We start from the raw sequence: 16,786 nt of genomic DNA, 5'->3' as shown, positions 1-16,786 counted from the left end.
CTAGGCATCTTCCCGCTGGAGGTAAGATTCTAATCAGTTCATTTTTTAAAGTCTTGCCAATGAACTAAGATTTGAAGAACAGAGAGATACTCAGTGATAAGTTCAGATGTTGGTAAAATGTAAATAAGATTCACAAAACTAGCTTCTATAGTGTCCTACTGGGTGATTTGGTGGTTTTTCTAGGTTTCATTCACTATCATAATTACTCTCACACTCCACAAATAAAGAAAATAGTTAATAATTCTGTTATCTAGAGAATATACATACATATAGCCTGCCAGGCTCCTCTGTTCATGGAATTCTCCAGGCAAAACTACTGGAGTGGATTGCTATTCCCTCTTCCAGGGAATCTTCCTAACCCAGGATTGAACCTGGTTCTCCCACACTGGAGATTTTTTTGCTGTCTGAGTCACCAGGGAAGCCCTATATGTGCATATGTATATAATCCAACTAACCCCATTCTCTCCCTTATCTAATCATCTGCACTTATAGCTGCCAAAGACAGCATTCTGCAATACCATTTAGATCATTCCACTTCTTCCTATAAAAATATCAAGAACCTATTAGGATTTTCTCTTACTTTTCCTACCATTTTTTCTCAGCTTTCTCAGGATGGTCTCTGAAATATTTCCCCAATGTTTCCACCCAGATCACCAGCATGGTTTTTACTCCCCCAGTCAGACCCAGCACCACCAGGAAGGAGTAGATTTCCAGGCATTCTCTGCAAAGTACTAAGTCCCAGCACAAGCACGCATTACTCCAGAGGCTCTGCTTGCTCAGGGACTTTGTATATTTACCTCTGATTCCATCATTTCACAGAGGATAGGGCCTAGGACACAAAAGGTAAATGAACTACAAGTGATCGAGAGAGTGAACGCTTGTTTCTTTCTATCTATTTAAAATCTAGTTCTAAATTGTCCCCCTTGAGGAACTCTTTTAAGATTAATCCAACCAACTGATGACCCACTGGCTATCTGACCTCTGTTCTCATACTTTGATTAGACCTTGGTGACAAAGCACAAGTCGCTTTGAGGATGTCATTTCATTAGACAGCCATTTAAGAAGAATGTTCTGTGTCACCCAGAAGGTAGAATAAGCCTTTGTACATAGAACATTCAAATGTTAGTTTTGTTCGATAAATTAACCTAATATTTCACTCATTTTCATAGCCCACACTACAACTTACTTATAAATATTTAAACAAAGGCAGTGGATAGAGCAGTTTATTATTAAATAATGTTTTAAAATGCTTCCCTGATGGCTCAGATAGTAAAGAATCTGCCCTCAATGTGGGAGACCTGGGTTGGATCCCTGGGTTAGGAAGATTCCCCTGGAAAAGGGCACGGCAACCCACTCCAGTATTCTTGCCTGGAGAATTCCATGGACAGAGGCTATCGTCCATGGGGTCACAAAGAGTCAGACACGACTAAGTGACTAACATCTTCACTTTCACTTAAAATGCTTACTTTTTGTCACAAATTGGACTGAGAACAGACTTTATGTGCCCCCATAATGCCTACAAAAACCTTTGATGGAAACTGAGAGTAAGCCAGGTTATCCACTAACTCAAGGTCACAGAGTAAGTAAGTCAGGGTGTCAGGATCCATATGCAAGCCATTCTGACTCAAGAGCACCACATATATTCCCTCATAATTTGATGCCTTTAAGATTAGAGTGTCCACTTAATCCTATCCCGGAGAAAGATCTGGCAAGATGTTTATCCTTCACATATTCTATGAAGAGAGCAATCGATAGGCAGAGATAGACTTATATGCTTCCTCCCTAAACACAGACAGCTTTGAGGGAAAAAGAGAATCCTACTTCATAAAGTCAACTTGGTTTGGTCTAAACTGGCAAGGATGGGAAGAGGTCATCTAGGTAAGTCCCCTGCCACCAAATAAAAACACACTTTAAGTATTCAGGATTAATAATTGACCATCTTTAGACCAATCTGGACTCTAACCAGTCTCAGGAGAGCCACTAACACAGGACTAGGTGGGCCTCCATATCCCTTGTATGGGTTAATGTGGAACTGCCTCAGTATCTTAGCAAATTTTGCAGAATTCTCTATAGCATTCCTGCAATTAAAGGAAACGTGCTTATGTGGAGCTTTTTACTGTTTGGGTCTCTTTCTTTAAATCCAGCTTAATATTTTTCAAGTCATTAATTACAGATCGCTTCAATCTGTACCCTGGTGAGAGGAAAAGATTAAAAACTGCATGCGCACACCAGAGGAGACGCTTTCAAGAAAATGCAAAGTTTATTCTTCAGCAAACATCTAGAGAATGAAAAGAAATTTTTTTAAAAAAAACATGTGAAACCTAGCGGCTTTCATATGCCTGAGTTCTGATTGAAATCTGACTGGGTATGATTGCGGGGAGCTCCTGAATCCACAGATGAGTTTTAATCCCGTCAGTTGAGGTAGAGAGCAGTCTGCTTCTGCTAGCTGATTTTGTAAGTAGATCATCTCACTGCTTGCATTTTTATTTAAAAGATGCAAAGTATTTCCTTCTTGGAAGGAGTTGAAGTTGGAGGAAAAGAGTAGATATTCTGAGTCTGTGGTACTCAGTTGCTCGGTCATGTCTGACTCTTTGCGACCTGCCATGCTCCTCTGCCCATGAGATTCTCCAGGAAGAGTACTGGAGTGGGTTGCCAAACCCTCCTCCAGGGTGTCTTCCCAGTCTAGGGATTGAACCCACATCTCTCACATCTCCTGCACTGGCAGGCAGATTCTTTACCACTAGTACCACCTGGGAAGCCCTATTTAAATGCTCTAGGAAGACCAGGCGACCCGGGTTTGATTTCTGAGTCAGGAAGATCCCCTGGAGAAGTAAATGGCAACCTACTCCAGTATTCTTGCCTGAAGAATCCCATGGACAGAGGAGCCTGGCTGGCTACAGGGGGTCACAAAAGTCAGACATGGCTTAGCGACTAAACACCACCCCCCCACTCCAGGAATACCTTATTGCTGGAAAAACTGAAATGGCATTGCAAGGAACAGAAATACCTCTTTATAGATAGTGGGGGGAGGTGTGTTTGTGTCTGGCTCTGTGCATCTGTATGTTGGTTTTATTGGATTTTTACTTCTTTGAGATCAGACTATAAACTGTCAGAAGGAAGCATAAAGTCAAGCAGAGCAAAAACCTTTCATCCTCACAAGGCCTAGGGTTGGATATTGACTTAAGCTCATTTAGAAAGATAAACCTCCAGGATCTCACATTATTCTCAATCAAGCCACATCCAAAGACTAGAACTGCAGTTGAAGAAGATCTCAAGTACAAAGCCCAGGGAAGTACTGCAAGAATGAGAGAAACTGGTATATTCACAATCCATAAAATGCCAACTTGACTTTTTCTGGCACAAGTTTATAAAGGGAAATAAAAATTCAGAAATAAACAAGATATTATCTTGCCTTTTAATTTTGGATGTCCCTTTACCATGTGACTTTATAGCCCCTCACATGTAAAGATGCAGTGAACTTCCCCATCCCTTGTCTTTGGAATTTGTCATGCGATTTACTTTGGCCAATGGAATATCAGCAGACACTACTCAAGCAGAGGTTTGAAATGTGCTTTTGGGGCCAGGCTTTCATTCTTGTACTTCTTCCATCATGAGAACAACTTATCCCACGGGGCTCAGTGGACCAAGAAGGATGAATGACACACGAGTAGCTCTATGACCTGAGCAGGGTCCTGCCAGGCCCAACTAATATCAGCAAAATAATTCTGGCTGGTGTACAAGCATGTGAGTAAGAACAAATGATGGTGATTTAAGTTGCTGAGGTTTGGAATGATTTGTTATATAGCATTTTATGGGATAATGGACTAACAGAAGCTTTTACTCTGTTTTTGTTCAAAAACTTCTTGAAGAATATGAGGAAATCTGTGGGCTCTCTTCCTAAAGCATATGCATAAATTTAAAATTTTACGTATGGTTTTAGATAATTCACTGACCTCCAAATTACACAAGGAGACATGGATATTAAGTATATTTATGTTATCATCAGTTCATTTCAGTTCAGTTGCTAAGTCGTGTCCAACTCTTTGTGACCCCATGGACTGCAGCACACCAGGCTTCCCTGTCCATCACCAACTCCCAGAGCTTGCTCAAACTCATGTCCATTTAATCGGTGATGCCATCGAACCATCTCATCCTCTGCCATCCCCTTCTCCTCCTGCCTTCAATCTCTCCCAGCATCAGGGTCTTTTCTAATGAGTCATCTCTTCGCATCAGGTGGCCAAAGTATTGGAGCTTCAGCTTCAACATCAGTCCTTCCAATGAATATTCAGGACTGATTTCCTTTAGGATGGACTGGTTGGATCTCCTCGCAGTCCAAGGGACTCTCAAGAGTCTTCTCAACACACTAGTTCAAAAGGATCAATTCTTCCATGCTCAGCTCTCTTCATGGTTCAACTCTCACATCCATATATGACTACTAGAAAAATCATAGCTTTGACTATACGGATCTTTGTCAGTAATGTCTCTGCTTTTTAATATGCTGTCTAGGTTTGTCATAGCTTTTCTTCCAGAAGCAAGCTTTATCATACTTTATCACATGCCTAAAAAAATGAGTAAACTGGCATTTCCACTTAGAATAATATGCAGAGGAAAAAATGTATCTATTTTTCTTTGCAAATAATTTTCAATAATTTATCTAGCACGTCCCCTTTTTTCCTCAGCACCTACGTTCATCCCATTAGTGAATACAATTGGTAGCAACTAGAAAGCATATCTTAAACCTGTTCACTATTCTCCACTTGCACCTATCGTTAGTGATGTGTGAATCACAGTAATTTTCAGAGTTCTTGGAGTTACCACAGAATTTTGTAAGGGAAATTATCCAATCAACAAATAAATAAAAGATATGAAATTATCAGCTCTTCAATCTAGAATTTAGGAAGGCAGATAAGGAAAAATATATGATGCTAAGATCAGAAACTCTCAAGAGAAAAATTACTCATACAAGATGAATACCTAAAATGAACATCTAGCTATGTGTAGTGTTTATGGGTATACAAGGAACTTTCTGATAATCTCTGCTGCTACTGCTGCTAAGTCACTTCAGTTATGTCCGACTCTGTGCGACCCCATAGACAGCAGCCCATCAGGCTCCCCCATCCCTGGGATTCTCCAGGCAAGAACACTGGAGTGGGTTGCCATTTCCTTCTCCAATGCATGAAAGTGAAAAGTGAAAGTGAAGTCGCTCAGTCGTGTCTGACTCTTTAGCGACCCCATGGACTGCAGCCCACCAGGCTCCTCCGTCCATGGGATTTTCCAGGCAAGAGTACTGGAGTGGGGTGCCATTGCCTTCTCCGACTAGATAATCTCACAACTAGATAAATAGTAATTCTGGTGATGATCCAAAAGAGTGTCACTTGTGTAAAAAAGACTAAGAATTTTCCTTAAATCTTTTATTTTCCTCACCATACATGTAGTTTACTTCAGCTGTCCACGTATTTTTATAGTTTTATACCAGTCTTTTTGACATCATGGATAACGGGACCATACTCTTACCTTTGTACATATCTTCCAAAAATCTGAATCTATTAAAAATCTAAATCTGTTAAAAATTCTGACGACAATAGATAGCATTTTATGTGCGTGTGTGCTCGGTCACATCCAACTCTTTGTAACCCTATGGACTGTAGCCGACCAGGTTCCTCTGTCCCTGGGATTCTCCAGGCAAGAACACTGGAGTGGGTTGCCATTTTCCCCTACAGGGGATCTTATCAACCAGGGATCAAAGCTGAGTCTCCTGCATCTCCTGCATTGGCAGATGGGTTCTTTACCACAGAGCCACCAGGGAAGCCCATTTTAATTTATTGTTTACTTTACATGTGTTTCATTATATTTATATTTACGTAAACAAAATAAGAAAGAACTACCCATCTACTCCAAGAAGGCGGTGTAGTAGTATCAGATAATATAAAAAATTAAAAATCCAACAAATGCTCATTGAGGGAATGCAAACTAGTACAGCCACTATGGAGAACAGTGTGGAGATTCCTTAAAAAACTGGAAATAGAACTGCCTTATGACCCAGCAATCCCACTGCTGGGCATACACACCTAGGAAACCAGAAGGGAAAGAGACACGTGTACCCCAGTGTTCATTGCAGCACTGTTTATAATAGCCAGGACATGGAAGCAACCTAGATGTCCATCAGCAGATGAATGGATAAGAAAGCTGTGGTACATATACACAATGGAGTACTACTCAGCCATTAAAAAGAATACATTTGAATCAGTTCTAATGAGGTGGATGAAACTGGAGCCTATTATACAGAGTGAAGTAAGCCAGAAAGAAAAACACCAATACAGTATACTAACGCATATATATGGAATTTAGAAAGATGCTAACAATAACCCTGTGTACGAGACAGCAAAAGAGACACTGATGTATAGAACAGTCTTATGGACTCTGTTGCAGAGGGAGAGGGTGGGAAGATTTGGGAGAATGGCATTGAAATATGTATAATATCATGTATGAAACGAGTTGCCAGTCCAGGTTCGATGCACAATACTGGATGCTTGGGGCTAGTGCACTGGGACGACCCAGAGGGATGGTATGGGGAGGGAGGAGGGAGGAGGGTTCAGGATAGGGAACACATGTATACCTGTGGCGGATTCATTTTGATATTTGGCAAAACTAATACAATTTGTAAAGTTTAAAAATAAAATAAAATTTAAAAAAAAATGCTCATTGTACACCTGCAGTTCTGCCAGACACTTTGCTCAGCCATAGGGATACAGCAACAGGGCATACAGAACATGTGCAGTGTGTGATGTTTCAGCAAGTGGAGCTATTTTAATTTGTGTGGTCAAAGCAGTCTTATCTGATGAGTAAGTTTTATACTTCCATCTGAAAGGAAAGAGAAGCAAATCAAATGAAGAAATGTGATCAGCAAGTCCAAAACCTAGGAAAGTAATAAACTGGGCATGTATCCGAAGGAGTTTAATACCACAGATAGCTGAAATATGTTAAGTAAAGTATAGAAATGAATGAAATAAAGTCAGAGAGTTAGGCAATGATAGCCTATTTAGAACTGTCTAGGGGAAAGAATTTGGATTTTACCCTGAGGGCAACAGGAAGTCACAAGATTACTTTAAGCAAAGAAGTGAGTGACATGGTATGATTTGCGTTTTAGGAGCTCACTCAGCTGCTCTGTGAAAAAGTGAGTCCTTTCAGAGACAGGCAAGAAAGGTGGGGCAAGAAGACTAGTCAAGAGGTCACTAGAGTAAATTAAAAGAAAGATAAAGATAGCTTACACTATCTTGGTAATAGCAAAAAGTGAAAGATATCAATAGATTCCATGTGATGTCAAAAATGTCAATGTGATTTGAAGGTACCTCCACCAGGTCTTAATGAAGGACTCAATTATGGGGTGTCAGGGAAAGAGAAGAACTGAAGAATGCTTTTGGTAATAATGATCATGGATGATAATCAATTAAACAAAGTGGAGATCCATGGGTCAAACTGATATAAATAAGCGAATTAAGCAATGAGAGGAGAAATTTGTATCTATAATGGAATAGCACCTAAGAAGTACTGAAGGAATGATATTAGAAAATCATTACCTAAGAATCATCATGATAATAATTCAGTCAAAACCCAACAATGATGGCTCAGATGGTAAAGAATCTGCCTGCAATGCAGGAGACCTGGGTTCAATCCTTGGGTCAGGAAGATCCCCTGGAGAACAAAACGGCAACACACTCCAATATTCTTGCCTGGAAAATCCCATGGACAGAGGAGCCTGGTGGGCTACAGTTCATGGGTCACAAAGAGTCACATACAACTGCGTGACTAATACCACGTCCCAATATATGTTATGAGTTCTGGGTGAAATTTGGATACAGGTGGGATATTTACATAGTCTCAGAGTACTTTCTAAAAGTACTTAATATAGAAGTAAAAGAGTCACTCTAAAATGGTAGAAGTGATCGTTAACTTGGCCAATAACTAGACAAACTGAAATTAGGATTCAATGAATGAAAAGACCACATTGATGTCATGTCCAAATTTCATTACCTCAAAGTAATCAAGAGGAAGCATCATAAAAACCCAAACTGAGAAACATAAAAAATAACTGACTTGTAATGTTTACAAGTATCAAGATTTTAAAAAGCCAAGGGAAAAAACTAAAGAAAGTTTTCCAAGCTAAAAAAGATGATTAAAATAACTATGACAAATAAATGATACACATGATTTCGGACTGGATCCTAAAGAACATAATTGGGACAACTAGCAAAGCTTGAACCTGTGGATTAGGTAGAAACAATTATCCATTCTACTTTCCCTGAATATTCATTGAAAGGACTGATGCTGAAGCTGAAACTCCAATACTTTGGCCACCTGATGTGAAGAACTGACTCATTGGAAAAGACCGTGATGCTGGGAAAGATTGAAGGCAGGAGGAGCAGGGGACAACAGAGGATGAGATGGTTGGATGGCATCACTGACTTGATGGACGTGAGTTTGAGTAAGATCCAGGAGTTGGTGATGGACAGGGAAGCCTGGAATGCCTCAGTCCATGGACTGGGCAACTGAACTGAACAAACTTACTTTCCCTATTTTGATAGCTACATTAAGGTTGTAAGAGAATGCCCTTGTTTGTAGAGATCACACACTAAAATACTCAAGGATGCTGATGCATCATGAGTACAACTTCCTCTTAGATGATTCAGAAAAACTTCAACTATTTTTGCAAACTTGCTGAAGCTTAAAAGCATTTTAGAAGAAAAAGGAAAAAAACAACCAAATTATTGTACTATTGTAATTTTATTTTCTTTCAGTTTTGGGGTTTGTAAAACGAATGGTCTTTAATTTTTAATTGCAGGAAAATTGCTTTATAATGTTGTGTTGGCTTCTGGCCTACAACAATCAGCCATAATTATACATAAATCTCCTTCCTCTTAAGCCCCCCTCACCTCCCCTCATCCCACCCCTCTTGGTCATCACAGAACACCAGGTTGGGCTCCAAGAACTATCTTTAATTGAAAAACAGAGACTAAGATAAATGAAAAGATAGTAAAAGTCGCTCTGCCAGCATGAACTAGACAACAGAATGTTGAAACTCAGATATATTTGCAGGGTCACAGTTTGAAATCCCTGAAAATTCATAGGGAACTGGAGAAATGCCAATTACAGTCGGGGAAATCCTCTCTCCCACTTCACTGTGGTTTCAGAAACTACAAACCTGTAAGCCCGATACTTACCCCGCAACACTTTGGAACAGGCTATTACGGATATGACTTGAAGCATTTTGAAAAGGCTAGTGACCACCTGGAGCCAACTAACTAAAAATAACTCACAGTTCCCTTCCCTCTTCTCTTCTTTAGGCAGGTGGTTTTGGGTCTGGAGAGTTCCATGGAACATATAGTCCATGGGGTCTCAAAGAGTCGGACACAACTGAACGGCTTTCCCTTTCACTCTTAGGTCAGTAGATGACCGCAGCGTTGCAGTGTTTCTACTCATTGAGGACATAAAATACGTCCTCATCTTATACAATCAGATACTAATACTCTGCTGAGGTGTTACGGGAGCTTAGTGACTATTGTTAGTGAGAGAAGGGGAGGGAGAGAAGGAAGGGAAAAAGGAAGGAGGGGAGGAAGGAAGGCAATAAGGGAGGGAGGGAAGAGGGATATGGACAGGCATGGGATATTTAAACATATTCAGGAGTCTACTTAGGTGTATCAATAAATGACCAAATAAACATACTGAAAACATTTATTTCATAAAATAATGCCAATCTGTTCAGTCCAGTTCACTCACTCAGTCATGTCCAACTCTTTGCAACCCCATGGACTGCAGCACGCCAGACTTCCCTGTCCATCATCAATTCCCTGAGCTTACTCAAACTCCTGTCCATCGAGTTGGTAATGCCATCCAACCATTTCATCCTCTGTCGTCCCCTTTCTCCTCCCACCTTCAATCTTTCCCAGCATCAGGGTCTTTTCCAATGAGTCAGTTCTTCGTATCAGGTGGCCAAAGTATTGGAGTTTCAGCTTCAGCATCAGTCCTTCTGATGAATATTCAGGACTGATTTCCTTTAGGATGGACTGGCTGGACCTCCTTGCTGTCCAAGGGACTCTCAAGAGTCTTCTCCAGCACCACAGTTCAAAAGCATCATTCAAGAGTTATCATATGGGTCTTCTAATTCATTCAAGGTCCGTCTGTCAAGCCTAATTCCTCTGAATGCTGCCACATCTTCTCTATTAGACGCTTTGCAAGTACAGTCCACCATCCAGCTCTAGCTTTACTTCCACGATGCTCTGCAGTATACAGGAATCTGCCTCCAGTTCCATCACTCCACAGAAAATTTGTTCTCTCCTAGACATCAATAACATGCTAATTTCCAAATGCAAAACCATTTTTTGAACCCACTCCCACAGAAAACCATCTTCTAAGATCGTTTCTAGCTGTAATGCTGTGACTTTAAGCTTGTTTCATTGTGTGTGTGCTCGTATTTAAGGCAGACTTCTTTATAGCATGGAGAAGCTGTTATTAATAGAGTATATGCCAAATTCTAAACTCACAGCAATCTAACTTTTAAAAAAACTCTTAAACTATATTCTGCATGTGGCATGTGATTTAAGAGATTCTGAAAAGAGGAATAATAAAAGGAGATGGGATAAAAATATATGAAATAATAATAATATTAGAAAAAACTAATGGTGTAATCCGATTAACCTTGTCCCATCATATAAAACTATGACAGTGTTTAGATCAAAGAAAAGTGATCTTTACATAATGTAAATTAACCTATGGAGCTCTGAATCAAGGGGTATTATTGAGGTAAATTGCTCAGCAAGTTCAAAGGGAGAAATGAGTAACCTTTCAGATAAGGAGAAATTGTGAAGCCCATTCCAGAGACTAAGATTTAATGACCTCAGTTCCCAGATGGAAGGCAGAGGTAATCACCATCTTAATCCCTTGTAATCTATTGTAGCTAGAACTCTCAGCATACAAAATAGACATCTTTGTTTAGGTAGAGACCAATTAGATGTGTATATGTGTGATGTCAGGGCTTCCCAGGTGGCAGAGTGCTAAGGAATCTACCTATCAATGCAGGAGATGCAGGAGATGTGGGTTAGATTCCTGGGTCAGGGAGATCCCTTGGAGTAGAAAATAGCAACCCACTCCAGTATTCTTGCCTGGAAAATTCCATGGACAGAGGAGTCCAGTAGGCTACAGTCCATGGGGCCTCAAAAAGTCAGACCCAACTAGGCATGTACTAATGTGTGATGTGTATATGTGTTTGTGCACATACATAAAACATACAAACAACAGAACATTGTTAAGAAGAAACAGAAATAGTAAATGAATAAAAGCAAATATGAAGTACCTAAAATTGTATTATTAGTATTTTCCTTGAAGACAAAGGAATATGCCTAATCATTTGATGGCATCCTTTCTACAACACGGCTGAATAAAACACCAGCAAAGTACAGTTTCAAATCTTTTCCTAACAGCTTCATAATACTTACTATAGCTAGGCTTTTTGCAGAAAAATACAGTATGGATTAGACTACCAGTTTGAAAAAGGATCTGATGTTCAAGGGGGCTTCCCAGGTGCTGTAGTAGTAAAGAACCTGCCTGCCAGTGCAGGAGATGTAAGAGACCTGGGTTTGATCCCTGTGTCAGGGAGATCCCCTGGAGAAGGCAATGGCAACCCACTCCAGAGTCCTGCCTGGAGAATCCCATGGACAGAGGAGCCTGATGGGCTACAGTCCATGGGGTCACAAAGAGTCAGACAGGACTGAAGGGACTCACCCACCCACCTCCCCAACCAAGGTTCAAGGTCCTAGCTTAGGCTATGTCTTTGAGTGTTATAAGGCTTCAAATACCAAGATACAATGGAAAGAATAATAGCTCTGAAGCCAAAGAGCCCTGGATTTGAATTATCAGACCAGACTGTCTTCACCAATTGTAGACCTTTAAATTATTAGTCTCTATTTTGTATCTTTAAAGGGGGAAATTCATATGACTGTAATAGAAGCTAAAAATTCACTGTACAAGAACCCAATAATATAACTTCTTCTTTCTTCATTAACCAGTTAAGAGTTTTAGTTTCCACACCTATAAATTGAAGCTAATGATCATTGGATAGTCTATCTCAAAGGGTTATTGAGGAGATAAAATGTTACCCATGTGAAAATACTCTAAAAAGTGAAAATTAATCACAAAGTTTAGGGTAGTATTCTATCCTTATGATTCTTTATTAACTTGTGTTTGGAGGTATCAGTGATAGATGAATGAATGACAAGAAGAGATGAGAACCAAAACACTAAACAAAGCATTTGCAATTTAATAATTAATCACTCTTATTTATGAGGATTATATAATAATGATGTCTACCTTTAAAAAATCTGTGACAAACAAAGTGTTAAATCTCTCCACTGTCATTTACTGTCAGCAGGACTGGTCACCTGAATGGGAATTCTGTATTCAGTCAACATTCTATGTGCATAACAGATAGTCTCATTCAAAATTCCTAACAACCCAAATATGCATTCCTGCTTCTGCACCTTCACTCTTCCTGGGTAACTGCATGGATGAGAGCTAATGTATATAAATCATAATCATGATACATGATAAGCGTTCCATAAACAGGCATTACAGTTATTACTACCACTGCTCTACCATGGTAGAGGGGGCTTTCATTTCTCTGGTGGATGGGAAGCTTTCAGACCAAAAAGGAGAAATGGTTGCATATACTTACAAGACCAGTCAGACTCATACACTGTCTTATGACCCTTTAGAATCAGATGAAACATGTATTATCTTTTTTTTTTAATTATCCCAAAGACCAGAAAATCTGGATTCCACCAGAAGATTATGTTAATAGTTAATAGTTAACAGTACCTGTTAAAACTTGGCTTCATTTTTATCTACAACCATGAAACCTCAAAAAAAAGTCAAACTCTGGAGTGGACGTCAGGACTGAGTTTAGCGGGTCCAGTTCAGAATGAGGTGTCCAGAGAAAGCCCCAGAAAGGGATCAAGCAAGTCCTCCTGGACTGTGTGGCCAGTTGGCAAATCGCCAGCACCAGTGACCACCACTCGTGTTGCTCCCCAGAAATCCTTTTCCTATGTGGTTTTAGGTTACGGACTGTCAAGGAGAGGAGTTTCCAGGAGATCTGGAAAGTATCTATAAAACTGAGGTCATTAATATTAAGAAGTCGTGAGTCAGGCAAGGCAGCTACCTTGACTTGGCAGTTTTCCAGACCTCCCCAGAGGCTCCCACTCCGCAATCACAGCAGTTGAGCAGGACGTGCCATGGGTTCCCTCTTTGTAATAGCAAGACTCACTGGTTTCTCAAACTTCCTCAAAAGCTTCCATGATTCTACCCAAGCCAAGCTCTGAAGCAGCTGCTCCTCCCGCATTCTCATGCGTGCTAGTTCCTGATTTAAAGCCTTCACCTCTACACTGCATTTCTGGCAGTGGCTCTTTCTTCCTGACCAAACCAGACTGTTGCAAGCCATCATTAAAAATGCACTTTGAATTAACTCTCTTTAGCTTCTCTTTTTCTCCCCATTTCTATAGTTATACATCACTATGCATTTCAAAATACATAGGGTCTACTGTTGGCCACTTTCAGGCATAAATCTTATTTTATTTCAGACAGGGTCCATACAGAGTTTGCTGTATGTAAGAGACTTTAATTCATCCATTCAACAAATATTAAGTTTTTACTCTGTACCAAACTCCGGGGAAAACAGTGATGAGACATGGCCCTATCCTCATGGAACTTACAATTTGGTAGGAAAAATTGACATGAATTAAATATTTAAGCAAGTAAATGCAAAACTCCATTTGTGACAAGGAGTAAGAAGAAATTCTCTATTTTCTGCCAGTCCATATAGCAAAGTCTGACCCACTCTAAAGCGTCAGAGATTTCCCTGGGTGATAAAAGTGTAAGGGTAATAAAATTAGTCAAATGAGGAGGGAAGGATATTGCTTGCAGAGAATATAAAAAAACGTAATATAATTTGGTGGGGAGTTAGAAGGGAAATAACAGTAAATAGAAAGAATTAAGCACATGTGGCTACAGCACGGTAATGACGGAGGCAGGCAGAGTGAGGATGTTGAATGACAAGATGTACAAGTGACCAAACCACCCAAGTCCGCGTAAGTTATGTTAGCTGCTATTTAATCCTAAAACAGTCCAAAGTCACAGGACATTTTTTTCAAAGGATGCTGGCATTATCAGATTTATATAGTTTAAAGACCACTTTCTGAATAAATATCAATGAATGGATTGGAGAAGGGACTGAATACAGGATGGAACTTTAGGAAACTATTAGCTGAGAAGAGGGACAAGATCACTTCTTTCACACACAGGAAGGCTCAGAGGCGATGGGCAGCTGGTGAAGATGATGAACGAAAGACATGTTTAGGAGATAAAATCAACATGAGGTGGTGCTGCATTGGATGAGGGGAGTAGAGAGGAGGGGATAAGGATTCACCCCAGATTTCTGGACTGTGCCACTGAATAGATGGTGGTGCTATTTACTAAATGAAGAGGTATAGGACCAGGCTTTGAGGGGAGGACATGGTTTGATTGTGGATATTTTAAGTTTGGTGGACCTTTAAAATATCCAAAAGAAGTCAACTAGACAATTAAGATATCTGTGCAATGGGATTAAAAATGCATACTCCATGAATCAGAGGTAGTCTCCCCCTCCATTCTTTTTCCATGTTTTGAAGCTTATCTCATCTGGTTCTTAGCCTCAATTCCAGTTGTTCAGGTGACAGATTGTCTGAAAGCTATGATCAGGTGATGATGCCTAAGATTAAAAGGGAAGACAGTCATGATGGGATTCAGCCTGAGAGTCGCATGCAGAAAAGGAACTATGGCCCAAAATATTTGGCTACTAATTATGGGACCTCTGGCAAAATGTGAAATCCCAACGTTGTCAGAGTGAATAAGAAATAAGCAAGAGCCACCTAAGGTGAAAGTGAACTTATATAGGTAGGTGAGCAGAGGAGGTTCAGCTGACTCCCCAGATCAGGAGATAAGAAAACCTGGAGCTGAATCTCAGATTGGAGTTAGGACAGGCTGAAGACTCTCTCAGAGGACCTGCAGATGATGCAAAGGTCCCAGTGGACAGTCTAGTCTCAAAGGCTCTAACAGCCAGACCCACAAGATACTTCTGAGGACATGTCTATTATACCCACTGCAAACAACAAAAACTTGGGGGAAAATGTAGTAAAAAGTTATCTCAATCTGATTCTTCACCATATATGTCCCCTCTGTACATATCCACCAAAACAGTGAATATACTCATATCACCAAAACTTCCTCAGATTAATATTGAGTCAAAATTAATCATTATCAATAAGGCCAACATACTGTTTCGGCTCCATCTATATACTTACCTTAGTGGTCATTTTAAGTAAATAGGTGGATAATTTGGCTCAATGTGTTCTCATTCTATCTTTAAAAATCAAATTAAAAACCTCCTCAGTATAAGAAACGTGTGTTTCTCAGGTATGCCCAGTGTGGCTGGAGCCAGAGACGCTGATATATAATGGAATTCAGATATGCTGTTCCTTGTTTAATCATTCAGTCCTTGCTGGTAGGCTAGAATGTTCTTGCTGCTGTGGTAAAGAGCTTTGGAAGGGAAGGGGAGGTGGGTGGGGGGATTTACAGCTACCTACTGATTCCAGTCCCAAGTTGAGAAGAGAAAAGAAGAGATACATGAAAACACTTTTATCAAGTGTTTCGGAGCCTGTAACCTACCCACCAAAGTCAAAGCAAATGTAAGAAGGGTACAGATGAAAAGCTACAGGAATTCACTGAAGTGATCATGCTGCTTATGGAATATGGATGCAGACTTCCTGAAGGAATATCGAGGGATAGGTGAAGTGGTGAGAGAGGCTTTACAAACAAAAGAAAGAAGATAAGCAAAGGCAGCGAGGTGGAACCAAGGGGGTGTGTAGAGAAAGCAGGAAGTAGGTCAGCTTTGATTCTGCTAATTCTCTCTCACCTCTAGGCCTTTGCACACGGTGCTCACCACTCGTCCCTTCACACAGACACAGCCTAGTAGCTTTCTGGCTCTTGAACATAACCCTGGGGAGTCAGGTTGAATCCCAGATCAGATTAAGTTTTCTTCTTTTATTCAATGCTTCCCTGCTCATGACATCCACCACTCTCCACTATAACTATCTGTTTGTCTGGTTGGTGTCCCGCACTAGACTATGAATGGCTTCAAGAGCAAGAATCTTGTTGTAGGCTGAATGACTACCCTCCAAAAGATGTCCATGTCCTAATTCCCAGTATAAATACATGTGATTTTACGTAGTAAAAGGAACTGCAGATGTGATCAAGGATCTTCATTTTGGCAAATAATGCTCTAATGTCTGGCGAGCTCAATGTAATCATAAGGGTAGTTATAAGAGGGTGGCAGGGGCATCAGAGTCAGAGAAGATGTAATGATGGAAAATGTCAAAGGTCCGAGACAAAAGTAGCTGCTGAGAGTCTGGCTTTGAATATGAAAGAAGAGGGATTGAGACAAAGAACACAGGTAGCCTCTGAAAAGTGAAAGTGAAAGTCACTCAGTCGTCTTTGACTCTTTCCCACCCCATGGACTCTTTCAGGCCAGAATACTGGAGTGGGTAGCCTTTCCCTTCTCCAGGGGATCTTCCCAACCTAAGGATCAAACCCAGATCTCCCACATTACAGGGGAATTCTTTACCAGCTGAGCCACAAGGGAAGCCCAAGAATACTGGAGTGGGTAGCCTTTCCCTTCTCCAGGGGATCTTCCCAACCCAAGGATCAA

The sequence above is a fragment of the Bos mutus genome, chromosome 15, assembly GCF_027580195.1.
Source record: "Bos mutus isolate GX-2022 chromosome 15, NWIPB_WYAK_1.1, whole genome shotgun sequence".
Lineage (NCBI taxonomy): Eukaryota > Metazoa > Chordata > Mammalia > Artiodactyla > Bovidae > Bos > Bos mutus.
The sequence above is the reverse complement of the archived record's forward strand: the minus strand, read 5'-3'. Positions refer to the sequence as shown.